The sequence below is a fragment of the Panthera leo genome, chromosome B2 (assembly GCF_018350215.1).
Source record: "Panthera leo isolate Ple1 chromosome B2, P.leo_Ple1_pat1.1, whole genome shotgun sequence".
In the NCBI taxonomy this organism is placed as follows: Eukaryota; Metazoa; Chordata; class Mammalia; order Carnivora; family Felidae; genus Panthera; species Panthera leo.
This window is the reverse complement of record NC_056683.1, coordinates 80,819,273-80,834,721: the sequence shown is the minus strand read 5'-3', so window position 1 is coordinate 80,834,721 and position 15,449 is coordinate 80,819,273. Positions and strand designations below refer to the sequence as shown.

The 15,449-nt window shown below is 38.0% G+C and overlaps 1 long non-coding RNA gene across 1 annotated transcript; it reads right to left on the bottom strand.

Annotated features, from left to right (window-relative positions):
• Nucleotides 1-390: 390 nt before the first annotated feature.
• On the bottom strand, nt 391-15,144 carry LOC122220182. Its single transcript, XR_006202709.1, has 4 exons — nt 15,108-15,144; nt 8,788-8,866; nt 1,932-1,980; nt 391-455 (listed from the first exon to the last, which is right to left on the bottom strand). It is a non-coding gene; the product is annotated as an uncharacterized LOC122220182 (long non-coding RNA).
• Nucleotides 15,145-15,449: the final 305 nt, after the last annotated feature.

Sequence of the window (15,449 nt, the reverse complement as noted above, 5' to 3'; positions counted from 1 at the left end):
CACTGGGTTCTATTCCTAAAACTGATACTACACTGTATGTTAACTAATTTGAATTTAAATAAATTTTAAAAATAAAAATAATTAATTAATTTTAAAAAATAATTAATGGACCAGATTTGGCTCATGGACTATAGTTTGCTAATATCTGCTTTATAGAATTGTGGTGAATATAAAAAGTAACCCGCACAATGTAAGTAAAGCACCTAGCATATAGGGAGTACTTAGTTTATTATGTTGTAGGCCTGAGGAAGCATCAGTATACAAAAACAAACATGATCCCTGCAGGCATGTGGGGGAGGGGGGTTGATGGATATTAAACAATCACCCAAATTATATAATTAAACCCACCCACCCCCCAACTCCCACAAAACTTCACTTATTCAGACTTACGTTGATCACTGTCATCAAAGGTCTATGAAAATCTCTTCTGCTGCCTTCTTTGATTTGTCATCGTTCTATGAAGAAAACACGGATGGTGGTATGAGAGTGTGTAGCATGCTCTATGGAAGTGACACTACAACCTCAGAAATGAATTAGCTATGTAAAGGAAGAAAAGAGAGAGAGAAGTGTGTTCCAGGCAGAAACCAACATGCACAAAGGCCCTGAGGAGGAAAACACTTTGATTCACCTTGCAAAACAAGAGGAAGGAAGAGTTTGTGGGAGGAGGGAGAGTTTGCAGATCAAGATGGATAGATAGGGAGGGATCAAGAGACCCCATAGGACATGTAAAGTTTTAGGGATTTCATTCTAAGTCCCAAAAGGAAGGCTTGAATATTCTTCAATGATCACATTTGTATATCCAACATATAGATGTCAGTGTGATTAATGTTATTATGTAATTATTAATGAGGGCAGCAAAAATATTTTGTGAACTGTTAATAACTAATAACTCTTTTGAAAATAATCCCTCCTTCAAAGTCTCCCCCCAAACCTCTTTTGATTGTGCCCTCTATTTCCTTCTGGACTATCTGATTCAGGCCACTGAGTTGTTTTAGTCCTGGAATGAAATATGTGGCCCAAGGTGGAGCACAGGACATTATCTCTACCTCTGAGAAGGACACAGAATGGCAGCAGTCATGGGGAGCGTGCATCACTCAAGCATAGCGAGGGCTCACAGCCTCTAGAGCACGAGAAGCCTGACCCTGTCCCAATGCCATGGGCAGCACTGTGGTAGCATTCTGCTCCACATGACTGCACAATAAGCAGTGAACCTCAAGTAGGGCCCAGCACAAGGAACATAGGGCACTGCATGTCATCTCAGGTGAGGCACCTTCCCTGTCCTCCCCAAACCAGGTATTTAGGGAAACAATTGGCTAGGGCTTTGAAGGGGGAAGCAAGAAGTCTTGTGGAATCAGGGGAAATGCAAGCCATGAAACTGTGGTTAATAGTACCAGCTGTACTTCAGTTCCATTAGTGGGAAAAGACAAACATTTGGGTTAAGGCATAAAAGAAGAGGATGAAGAAAGAAAGGTAAATGGAAAAGATGAGAAGAGAAAGAAAGGAAGAGAGACTAACAGACACAAAGAGGAAATGTACTTATGGTCCTCTCTGCATGAGTGTTACTAAGAGGGAAGAGTAACAAAGGGAACCAGACAACAGCATAGGATACCAAGAAATGAAACCCACAATGGGGATAGAAACAGAAACTGAAAGGGGCAGATAAAGATGGACAGACAGAGCCCAAGGGAGAAAAAGTAAGGTCAATATATTTCTGAAGAGCTTTTTTCAAGCTAAATTGCTTTTATCACATCCAGCTGTTTGTGAACATGAGTCAGTTGTTGCCTGTTATCACTGACCTTTACAATTCTGATTATCTACTCAGCAATTAACTAGTATTCCCCAGACAGTCTTAACTCTGCACTAGAGGAGATAGCCACAACAGGTCCCTGGGTGGAGAAAGAGGGGACAGAATCTGCCAAGAAGGAAATTACCATTCTGGTTGCAGAACATTGATGCCTCATAGGCTTCTTGCCTGTGGCTCTAAAAAATAATAATCATACCATACATTTATTAAACTTAAAAAATACTACCATTTGCAACACAGAAATTGTTTTCCTCTGTTTGCCATCCTGCAAACTTAAGACAGAGTTGGGTTAAGTTACAGACTACTAAGGCACAGAGGTGGGAGGTGAGTGCCCTTGGCCTGGCCAAGCCACAGTCTCATTCTCACCCACCTTATCTCCTAAGTAACAAGGTAGAAGATCTGATGCCTCGCAGGACATCAGCCTGGAAACATTTGTTCTTCTGAACTTTCATTTCAGTACAATTTCTTTGATTCCGGTTTCAGGCAATGAGATTAGCAGATGGTTTCTCCAACACAACGCTGAGATCTTGGCATCTCTTTCAAGCACTATTTTTAGATTCTTCTCCTCACCTCCCCCCACTCTCCCACACACACACACATACACACAAGAGCAAAAGGAATTTGAGGCAGAGAGTGTAGACTTACACAAAGAACTTCAGTGGAGGGGCTGACATGGAGATCCTAAACCACTGAGCACTCTTCCTCCTCCAGCTCTATCATACTTAAAACATCCAATACTGAACCCCCAGGTTATTGTGCTCCTCATCACTCAGAGAATGAAACAGTTCCAATATGATGAGAAAGACATAGTTCCAGGCTAACAACATATAAATGTCCTAAGTCTAGAGTCATCACATAATTATCCAAATTATAAATTCAAATCATCCATGTATTCTATCAATAACGAGAAATTTGCATTTTTGCTTTTATCCACATAGATGAACAATAGTGCCTTTTTTGTTTCTTTGCAGGGGGTGGGGGCAGGTAATAAGGAAGAACAGAAATTAAGCCTACAGTCAATATTGGTTCATATTAAGCAATGATGCAAATACAATTGCTCTGAAACTGGAATAGCTCCAGGATGAATTTCATGGAACTCAAGTAGAAAATGTGAATGGATGTAGGGTCCAAATGAGAAGTATGTCGATAGAAGCTGATGCCAAAGCATCAAACTAGGTCACTGCACCCTTTACCAGACATCATTCTAATCAGCTTCAATCAGCATTCAGTCTGGGTGAGAAGAGGAGAAACCCCAAAAACGTCATTGGTAACTATCTAACATTCCTGAGAGGTATTTAAAATCTTGTTCTTGCCTTCATTTCCATGGAAGTGGGGATGCAAATGAGTTCATGTAAATGAAAAGTATAGTTGGCAAAGCCAGGTTGAGGCAGGAGACTTAATCAATGGCCCCCAGTGCCAGGTGTCAGAGCCACCACCCAGCAAACATGAGGTACCAGAGATACCAGAATGCATTTTCCTGGCCCTCTTAATCTAGTTTCCCAGGCACAGATAAAACTGGTGTCTTAGGTAGAGATGAAAACTATAGTACAGAATATATATAAGGTTCTTAAGAAACACAACAAGTAAGGGGTGTGTACATGGAGGGATTGGGGGTAAACATAGTTCTTCTTACATATCTGTTAATTTAAATACATCATGGGCAGACTTCCCCCAGCTTCCTGAAGGGGGGAAAAAAAGGCCAAATGGATCATTTGTTCCTTGGCCCAGTCATAGAGTAGAAAGCAGATTACAGGAATGAGTGATGTCACTGGTATCCTCCCTTCTGCATAGGAGAAACACAGGATTTACATATTAGTTTATTTATTCCTCAGTAACAACTGCTTAAGGTAAGCACTATCTTTCAGCCCAATTGTACAGAATGGTAAATGTGGGCTTCAAAAAACTAAGCAGCTTACCCAAGTCATGAGCTAATAGGTGGCAGGTAGCAGACAAAAATGCAGAGGTTTCTGATTTTAGAACCATGTTTCCTAACTCCTGTCTATACTGCAACACAGAAACTATTCTTCAGTGAAGGAACGGCAATTAAGGTGGATTAGTATCATTGAACTTTGATGAGTATGAGACCTAGTATGTTTTCTGATTACAATGACACTGTTAAATTCTGCCATAACAAAGAATTACTTTTTGTTTCTAAAAGAGAAAACTGTCCTGTTTTCCTCTCCTCACCCTCATCACTTCTAACACCAACTTCCAAGAATTATCACAGACCCCACAAGGTATCACAAGTGCCAGGAAACTGCCCTCTCTTGCCACTTCAAATACCAACTGCAAGTCCAGGTAGTCAGCTGTACTTCTAACTGACCAGCTATAAATTGGAGTTTCCCACAACCCCCTCCTCAGGTTTGATAATTTACTAGAACAGCCCACAGAACTCAGTAAAGCACTTTACCTGTTTATTATAAGATACAACTCAGGAGTAGCCAAATGGAAGAGATGCATAGAGCAAGGTCTTGGGTGGTATTGGGGTGCATAAAGATTCCATGATCTTTCCGGGTGCACCACCCTTCCAGAACCCCCATGTGTTCCCCAACCTGCAAGTTCTCCAAACCCCCTCAGTTAGGACATTTATGGAGGCTTCATTACATAGGCACGATTGATTAAATCATTGGCCATCAGTGAGTAACTCAAACTCCAGCCCTCTCTCTCCCCAGAGGTCAAGGAGTAAGGCTAAAACTTCCAACCTTTTAAAGATTTGATTGGTTTCCCCTGGCAACCACCCCCATCCTGAGGTTATCGAGGAGACTCCCAGCCACTAGTCATCTTATTGGTATACAAAAAGACACTTGTCACTTCAGAGATTCGAAGGGTTTTAGCATGGGCCAGGAAATGGAGGCAGAGACCAAATATATATTTATTATATCACTGTTTGTTTGTTTGTTTCTTTGTTTTACAGAAAACCCATGGTGCTGAACTAAGTTAATGCATATTAAATTCTTTTTAAAAATCAAGACCTTGACCTAACAGAGCCTCATGTTGATACACAATGGGTTTAAGCTGAGAGTTGTGTTCATAATTAAGATTCACTTTGCAAGAAACCAAGCCTGAACACAGAAGTTGCTGTTACTAAAAGTCACATTGCTACAGTTTTATGAGGACTCTGAAAATGATCAAGCTAGCTTAGAAGAGAAAGATTTGCCAGAGAGCTGTCCTTGGCAATGCACAGTTCCTTGTTGAAATGAGACGCAACAGGAAACATGAAAATGCAAAGTTCATGGGAATATAATGTATTTAATGGTCAAGACCAACTTATTTGGGATAACAAAGTTAAAATAATGTGTTTCCAGGCAGTATCTCCCTGTTATATTCTATTACAGAGCAAATTGTTACAGCTACTAGACAAACTTCCTAGAAAAGAAGAGTCAGTATGCTCTCCCAGAATCATTGACATAACCTCGGCTTTAACAGTTAGAGTATATGGTTTCTATTCACAATTACAGACTCTTAGAGACACCCATGTACTCCACATCTATGTCTCTGGAAGAAAAAACCTCTTATTAAATTGATTTGCCCTTTGTCACTGTCACAGATATGTTTTCCCTGTTTTGACAGGTAGTTGTAATTCTATTAGCAGCCCATCGACTTCCCTGTGAAATCGATCTGTGTTGGACTGGCTGGATCTTCTTAAACTGGCTGATTTATTGCTTCTGCATGTTTTCAGAAAAAGAGAGCACGTGCACACTCACAAGTGAGCTAGAGTCAAGGAGCAAGAGAGGAAGAAGGAGAGAAAAGGAGACATTCCTCTGTCACCCCAGAGCATAAAGTATCTAAACAATATTTGAAAACAAATCATTTTTAGCTTCACTGTTGGCTGTATCCATGACAGGTGAGCTGTGACCTTTTGTCAGCAGACTACCTGAGATGCCTGCTGATGCTGGCCATATAATTGACTGCCAATTTCCCTTATTAATTTATTTTCCTGTCTCATGTATAAACTAGAAGAAATTCCTCACTTTGAATGTCCTCAATGTTTATCTATCATGTTTGCCTAATTTTTATGTTGTACATCACATCTCCCCATAACCAGAAAATGAGTAGTGCCTCCAGGTGTCCCTCCCTAAATGTGCCTGAAATCTTGTCCATTGGAAGGAAAGCACTCAAGCCAATTTTCAGGAGATCACAGTTTGCCAGAGGTCAGAGCCAGAAATCACCACTGATTTTTTTTTAGAGAACCACATCAGAAAGAAGAAGAAGGAGGAGGAGGAGGAGGAGGAGGAAGAAGAAAGGGAAGAAAGGAAGAGAATGAAAAGGAAAAGAAGGGAAGGGATGAGAAAGGAAGAAAAGGGAAAGGAATGGAGGGAAAGGGAAGGAAAAATGAAAAATTAATAAATACCCCTGTCTTAAAGTTCCATCCCAAGATTTGTGATGGAATCAATCAATGCTAAATTAAAATAGCATGGGTAAAGACCAGGCAAACTGATAATAAGTTGATTTTTCCTGATACTAAAGAAAAAAACTTACTGCACAGTTACATTCCATTTCCAACTGAAAATTATTCTAAATATTCTAGTGTTAACTTCATGAACATAAATATGAATATTAACATCTCACAAGTACTGTTTGTAATTTCATCCTTGAGCAATACAGTGAAGAGGTTAATTTAAGCAGACTTACTACTAGAAAATACAGTTAAGTAGGAAAATTCCACTTTTGCACTCCTTCTTCTCCATTTACATATGTATCCCCTATATGTTTAGAGATTTTTGACCAATATACTCAACTCATTCTTACCTTCTAGGATAACACTGGAGCTTTCTCAGTCTTCTTTACCCAAACCTTTACAGATGTTAGGCCAGCAAAGTGATAAAGTAATGCATATATAAATGATAAACTAACAAGATTCAGTGTATTAATTCTCCCAGATTTTGCATTTTTACTGGAAATGTTTATAAACACAATACTTTAATCAAAATAGAGACTAATGATGAGAACCCTCACCATCACTGAAGACAGATAAGTGGATGGAGGGATATTTGTCAGCAGGTGTACCTTTCAAAAACCTTCAAATGACACTCTTAGAAAATGTGCTGATTCTAAAACACAAACAGTAACTCTTCTGTCCTACAGAGCCCTGAGAACACTGACAATCCTGCATTGTGCTGTGCTGTCAGCTCAGTTAAGCTGAGACACCCTGAAGCTTCCAGATTAAAGTTCACCCAAAGAGAAGTTTGTACAAGATTGGAAGACAGAAGTGAAGTGACAAACTCTGCTCTTGGAAGGTGGTCATAGTTAGACATGGTAGCAAAGAGATGCAGAAGAGTCTGGTAGGGTCCAGCTTATCATCACTCTCCTCTCCTCTGCTCTGTTCCCAGCTCTCCTTGACAACAGATGGCCATGCTGGCCAACAGTGACCCCCAGACTCAGCTACAGACCCTCAGAGGTAACAGACACACAGAAGCAATGGCTTCCCGAACACTTTTCCATGGTCTCACTTGGGCAGCTTGATGAGCTTGGCTTCTCAGATCAGGCAACGCAGACTTCCCTGCGAGTTCTAACTTGACAATCTCGGCCCATGCTTCAGGCATAATGGTTAGCAACTCCTTCTCAGATCCTCCAACTCCTCTTCACGACTGTACTTCCCCCTTTCCTCCCACATTTGTGTCAGGTCTCATCCCTATTTAAACAATCTCTTATTCCCCTAATACTCATAGTGCCCTCTGCTTCCTAACTAAACCCTGACTGATACGGTCCCCTGCAGAGGATCTTTATAGAGGCATATCCTACACACGTGAGGCTGTGCACGTGTGCAGGATTCACAGCCACAAGCTACTATCTGTTACCAAGTTCCACAAACTGAAACCAACATTATCTGCCTAAATCTCTGATTTGTGTCATGGGAGATGAAACTTACAATTTGTTTTTTAAGATTGTTTATAATTTTTAAAGCTGAGCCTAATTTTCAATATGTGCTCTCTATGCATCAGCTAAATTAAGGAAGTAGATTCAAGTTTCAAAAACAAATTACTAATGGAGTGATCATCAACAACCATCTTAAAACCCCAAGCTAAATAGATCATACTATGCCATTTGTCCTCTTAAGTAAGGTCCTAGGTCATGAATATTTATAGTTTCTGATCAATATTAGTCCTAAGTCAGAGGTTGAAATACTTTAGATCTCAGGACACAGAGTGCTTAGGACAAAAACAGATTCCAGAGTGTGTCCTAGCTAAAATTTTGAACAAGTTGGGAGGAGGGGAGCATCACTTTGTTTTGTTTTATTGTGGTAAGAATACTTAACATGAGATTTATCTTCTTAACAGATTTTTAAGCGTACAATACAGTATTATTATATATAGGCACAATGTTGTACAGCAGATCTTCAGAACCTATTTATCTTGCATAACTAAGAAGCATAGGCCACTGATCACATCCCCCAAGAAGCCAGTGTTTAAATAATGGCTTCCAGATATCATGATAACAGACTTGACTTAAGATGGAATCATATCTAACACTTATGTGCCAAACAGAGATGCTATCCATTCACAATTGCTATTCAAATTTAAAATGAAATACATAGATACTGATTTCTAATTATTTAAACTTGGATATTCTTGTAATGAAGAAAGAAGTGACTTGAGAAAAGTGTTGGAAGGAGACCAATGCAGTATGAATAATGGATAATCCACAAAGAAAAGCAGAAAATCAAGCACTGGGTAGTAAATAGATGGAATGGAGGTACAAAGAGATAATAGGGAAGGCCTGGAGATGTAAGAAAAGGGGAGAATTTACATGCACCCATCTATACATATACATGCTGATTATAAAGTGTAAGGGCCAAGGGGATTAGGAGATAAACATTGGGAGGGATAGACTGGTCAGCCTATAAATGCTGCCTTTGGGCCTGAGACTCACAACTAGGACAATCAGATTTGGTCAGGGCCTGGCTTATACTGCAATGGAAAGGTGACCTATGAAGGTGACTTGCTCTAAGACACCTCTTAAAGGGACCTGCTTCTGGCACTTACCATGACGATAACAAAGTAAAACTTCAGAGAGGAAAACATAAACTTCTTCCGTGAATTTTACTCCCATTTGCTGTATGGACTGAAGAAAAACAATCAAAGAACCTCATCAATAATATACCATAATCAGAGAACTCTAATTACAATTTTTTTTTCGTAGTGGGCTAATTTTTAAAATCTTATCTTTAAAACCATTGAGGCTAGAAAAATAATATAATATGCAGAGATTTTCTTGTTTGCCATTAAAATCAAGTGCTGATAAAGTGCTCAATATTGTACAAGCCATACTGACAAGCATAATAGCTGCCTCTGAAAAAAGCATTTTTTAAAACATCACCAAAGAGCACAAATAAAAGAACCAAACTTCTCTGAAGTTACTTGGGTGTCAGATTACATCTGCAAAATCAAAATTATATCCCAATATTCTTGTCTGATTTTTAATTTGCTTCAAGCCAAATAAACATGAATAATGAGAAAGAAATCTCAGCCTAGGAGCTGATAACATCATAAACTACGTAAAGGACACTTGGTTGGTTTCTGTCATAAAAGTCCATCATAAAATCACACCTGCATGAAAAAAGTTTTTGCCAGTTTCTGTCTTTTCCCCTCAAAATAGCCATCTCTGCCAAAGGACATTCAGTTTGATGCCAGGAACTATCAGTTATTAGGGCTTGTCAGCAGTCAGAAATCATTCAGATATATTTCCTGCACCCTCCCGAAGCTATAAATAAAAACTGTACACTACCACCTACTGAACAAAAGTATTTGGGCTTAAATGACAGCAGTCAGGATTTAAGTTAGATAGAAATAAATATTTTGTGATGTGGGAAGTTAAGATATTGGAAAGGGTCATATTGAGAGAGACTAGAGACACCCCCCCCCCCCACCTCTCTAAATGACTTGAAAACAAGATGTATTTTTCTCCAGGATACCACAAATCAAGAGCTGAGGTATATAATAACAAAAAAAAAATATTGTATCTATTCATTGCTCTATAGATTATCAGATCCTACAATACTATGATCAAATCAGAAAAGCAACATGGAGAAACTTAGTCCTCATCCTCCTTCTTCCATAAACTGTAAAACCTTTCACATCGTAACACCATTTCCCCATTAATCAAAATCACCAGAGAGGGAGGCAAACCATAAGAGACTCTTAAATACAGAGAACAAACTGAGGGTTGCTGGAGGGGAGGTGGGTGAGGGGATGGGCTAAAGGGGTGATGGGCATTAAGGAGGGCACTAGTTGGGATGAGCACTGGGTGTTATATATAAGTGATGAATCACTGGGTTCTACTCCTGAAACTAATACTGCACTGTATGTTAACTAACTTATATTTAAATAAGTTTTTAAAAATCACCCATAAATGTGGTTATTAACAAGCTTGATAACAGAAATCCAAGAATAATAGAAGGATCTCTGGACTCTAGGTCAAGAGATCTGGGTTCCAATTTCAACACCACTCTACTAGCTGTGTGATCTTATAATAAATCAATTAACTGCTCTAATCTCAAATTATTCATGAATAAAATAACTTCTTCCCTACCTACATCACAGGTAATGTCTATGAAAGTGCTTTGTAAACTGCAAAACGTAAATCATGTGATGGTGTCACTATCACTACATGACAAGTGTCTGTACAATCACATCCAAATCACAGAAAAGCAGATTGTGCTCAGTTAATACGAAGATATAACACAGATTCAGTGGAATAGTAAGCAAACACCAACAGAATAGGGGCAAGGAACAAAAACCAACTGAAGTGTTTACTCAAGTTGTTATTGAACAGATGAGAATCACAAGGTCTCTGCCATACTTCATATTCTCTGGGTCTCCTGTGTTTTAGGAGACAGATTTGTCCCTTTCAGCTTTTCAATCCTTGATATGGTTTTCCACCACTTTTGCTACACTGAGAATCACTGTGCTAAAGCTTACTGACATCCAGCTCTCAGGAGTCTAGACTCTTGTTTGACCTTAGAGAACATAGAATATGAATCATGGCTCTCTGTCTTAGGCCCATAAGGGCCTACATTTAAATTCTGAATGTAGGTTGGCCTATCTTTGCTCCGTGGTGCACTCTTAATCTGGAAGGCTTTAAACTTTTTGAATGCAGTCGCCTGGAAAAATAAACTTTCTTATAATTAGGAGATAACAAAACCCCAGAGATATCAGAGAAACTCATATAGAAATTCATATAGAATCACACAGCATTTCTGTAATGCACTTGTCACAGTAATTAAAATTACTTCAAGGTGCCTTGCAAAATATGAAAGTACTACATAATAATTGCAAAAACAGGTAAGTGTTTGATGACAGATATGGAAAAAAGATGAGGTGTGGCAGATAACTTCTCTTTTCTTTTGAGGTCTAATATAATAGAAATAAATTGTAAAGTCCAAAGAGGCATTCAAATTTCAAAACTCAGCTGCGGACATAACCAAGTACTTTATGGTCTATTTTGTGGCTTCTTTCTTCACAAAATTCATTGAATCTGTTTTACACTTTGACCATTAAAACAATATGTAACTTGAAATTGCACTACATTTCTCCAGTAGTTAAAAGAGGCATCCTTAAAATGAAGATGCTTTTATGATAGCAAAGATGACTCAACACCTAAATGCATGATTTCTAATGATGATATCTGAACCCATATTGCTCAAATTGGCAACTGCATATAAATACACCAAAAATAATTCAAGGGATAATTTTCTATTTAAGAGACTATTTAGTCTCTTCAATTACCCGTACCCATTCTGGTATATGATTTTTAATCATCTTAGATTATCCCTCCAACAGAGGCCTGGCTTTATTATTTTGCCTTGCTATTTCAAACATTGAGGTTATAGTCTGTTCCTTATTTTGAAAAACGTGTGTGCTCCTGAAAGCTAATAAACCAATGTGTATTTACAATGTGTTAGGTTTCATACTCTGTTAGGCAGTAGCAGACACAGAAGATGGTCTCCACACAGGAATCAGCCAAATATCAAGCCTATGGATAATTGAGCACTAAGCTGTGCCACAGAATACAAATGCTCTAGAAGAAAAGAACACTAAGGAATGAAATGGTTCAATATAATCTCCCTGGAGGAGAGGAGTTGAACTGATCTTTGGAAGATAATTTAGGATCAGAGGGAGAGTTACTGGATTTTCAAGTTGGGAAAAGATTATGATAAAATTCTTTGAAGAAATCAGCCCAAAGTCCATTCTGCTTGGAAGCAAGAGACGATGTTAGAAGATAAAGAAGGATAAATTTGGCTAAGTAGAAAAATCATTTTACAGAATCTTGAAACTTAACAAAGAAATCAAGTTTGATGCAATAAGCCAAAAGGAAGCCATTAAGCTTGTTCATGAACAAGGATGTAACATGAAAGATTAGTATTTAAGGAAGCTTTAGGTAACAATTATATGCATGGGATTGAATGGAAATGACACTGAAAGCTGGGTCACCAGTTTGGAGGCACTTATATAAGCCTAGATGGCAGTATCAGAATCAGAAAGAAAAGGTACAAGACTGAATACCTGTAAGAGAATTCGCTGACTATCTAATTCAAAGGCCTCCTTTTTTCAAATGTGGAAACTAGGGCTTCGGAAGATTGTATGGCCTCATATGTGGAATTTAAGAAACAAAAGAGATGAACATAGGGGAAGGGAAGGAAAAAGAAGATAAAAACAGAGAGGGAGGCAAACCATAATAGACTCTTAAATACAGAAAACAAAGTGAGGGTTACTGGAGGGGTGCTGAGTTGGGGGGGATGGGCTAAATAGGTGATGGGCATTAAGGAGGGCACTTGTTGGGATGAGCCCTGGGTGTCACATGTAGGTGATGAATCACTAAATTCTACTTCTAAAACCATTATTACACTACATGTTAACTAACTTGGATTTAAATTTTTTTAAAAAATCACAAAAAGGAAGAGCAAATTAAATCCAAAGCAAGATGATGGCAGGAAATAATAAAGAGCAGCAATCAGTAAAATTTGAAATAGAAAAACAACAGAAGAGTGTCTCCCCCATCTTAGCACTTACTGTGCTGTATAGATCCTATCATTCTAAAATACCATGAATTCAGAGCTAACATTTTCTTGGAGTGGCCAATAGGTTCCTAAAAAACTGATTTTCTCCAGAAGTCAGCCAGGAAAGAAGAATTTGAAGGTCAGTGTCTGGGGTTGGCACTGACCTCTATTAACTAGCAATGCAGGTCTTAGCCAGGACAGCTGAAGAGGATTCCCTCAACAATGCTAAATAAAATGCCCCCATCTCAGGGAGCTGCAGTGTCAGGAGACAAGCAAACAATGCTGTGATAACAGGGCCATGTGCTATGATGAACATCAGCACAGTCTGCGTGTCTCAGTTGGACAGAGACAGTGCAGTTAAATTCTGAGATCGATAATGCATCAGCATGGAAAGAAGTAGAAGGATCCACACAGAACAGGGATTATTTTTATGTTTAATATTACTGGAATAAAACATGCTGAATTGAGGGGTAAAAAGGAAAACTGTGTGGCTTGCAAAAGTCAATCATCTTCCAGTTAGCAGCAGTCAGGACTGAAACCCAGCTTTCTGAACATCTAGAAAATTGAATAAATTTTGAAGAAAGAAATTGCAGGACTTGATTATAGGCAAGTTTGACAATAATAATGATGGAAAGCATAAAGCTTACCTCTATGACTTAGAATCTAGAGGTAAATGTTTTAACAGTGCTACAATTAACCATGAGGGAAATAAGAACACTTGCTTGGGGGAAAAGCTGATTTAGAATTTTATTATGTTGAATTTCAGATGATGGTAGAATACCTAGGTGGACAATTCTTACAATAATTGAAAATAAGGAACTATTCAGGGCTGACAGCCCCATTCTATAGCTCCTACCCAGACCTCTCTCCAGGTCACTGGACAAATATTTATTGTCACTCAACTCAGAAACCTGAGACTCATCTTCATCTCCTTCTTTTACCTAACTACAGCCATTCAGTGACCAAATCCTTGGTGATTTATCTCCTTGCTGTTTTGTCCATCTTTACTACAGCCATCTTGGTTTAGACCCTTGTCAACTCATGCCTGGTTTATGGCAATAGTTCCATTGTCTGCTCTGGATCCCATTTTAGCCTTCCTCCATGTAATTACTAGGATGGTCTTCTAAAGTACAAGTCAAATCGTCATGTTACTTCTTTACTTATAATTCTTTAATTGCTATTCTCATATATGGAGTTTTAGGCCTCATAATCTTATCCTTGTTTCCTTCTAAGAGCTTCAAACGATGGAAATATATGGAATTTTCTGAATGATCTATCTGGTTTACAACTCGGTAGCTTTGATTGGATAACCCTCTCTTCTTGGATTGCCCTTCTCTCCACATCCCCCCTAGTCATACTTTCCACCCCTCTTAGCTATTGAACAACTACCCCTATTTCAAAACTGAACTCAAAAACGACCATCTCTATGTAAACTTTCCTGATATTGCCTCACTCAGTAGAACTGATGAGCTTCTCCTTTATGTCTCCTTTGTACATAACCCATATCATTGTATTACAAGTATAGTTGAATGCTATATCTTCATCTAGATTGGATGGCCTTTGAGAGCAGAAACCATAACCTATTCATTACTACATCTCCTAAAAGAGAGCCTGGTTAGCAGTATGTACTTCATAAAGGTCTTCATTTATGCATTATATATAGACACCTGAGATATTGACCACTTGAATGAGACTGGAAGTGCAAAATTTCCAAACAGATTGCTTCAGAGAGCTAGATGACACTTAAGGTCTGACAACAGCTAAAGAGGCCATAAAAAAAGACAAGGAATGATAAGAACTTTCTAAAAAGCCAAGGAAGAAAAGAGTTTAAGGAAAAAATGGGAGGAAATCATTTAAAGGGGAGTTAAAAATATTAAAAGATATTTATAAGGCTATATTTATATTTATAAAATAGATTTATAATTAGTATAGTGGTGTAAAATAAACCAATCCAAATCTCAAAAAAAGGGCACATCCTGACATATTGATTTGATAGAATATATGATTCCAATAAAGAGTTAAATATGAAATACATACAGGTAAGTGCTCATGTAAAACAATGTTAAATGAAAAAGTAGCAGATAATGTTGCCTAACTCATTTATTATAAGCATATAAAGAAATATGGGTTTAAACTTAAAAATTGAAGATTAATTAACATAGTTACTGCACTAAAACAAGGGAATTAAATAGATTTTTTTCTGAAATATTTGTTTCATTTGAAAGTTTAATTTTTTAAATAATGGGTGTTATCAGTATTAAATTCAATAAAAAAGGTTATTTATTTATAAATAAAATCATGTCTTACCTCAGCTTGATAGTTCCTACTCGAAAAGTATATAGCACTATAAAGAAACAATGTATAACAAAAATTATTGAGTCACGATGTCTTTGCTTTTAAGTTCAAATTTTTATATTTTTTTAAATAAGGCATACATGTATTAACTAATATAATGTTATTTTACGTCTGTGATGGCCCTCTATTTAAAACACAGATAACCGATATTTGACTTTACTAGTTCTGTTTCCTGGATTAAAGTTTCCAAAAGTTCTTTATAAGTCAATTGCATGTTAAGTCAACCAACAAATATATATGGAAGACCTAATTGTTAGAAGTAAAAGTGTTCAGGATACCAGATCCCTTTATTCC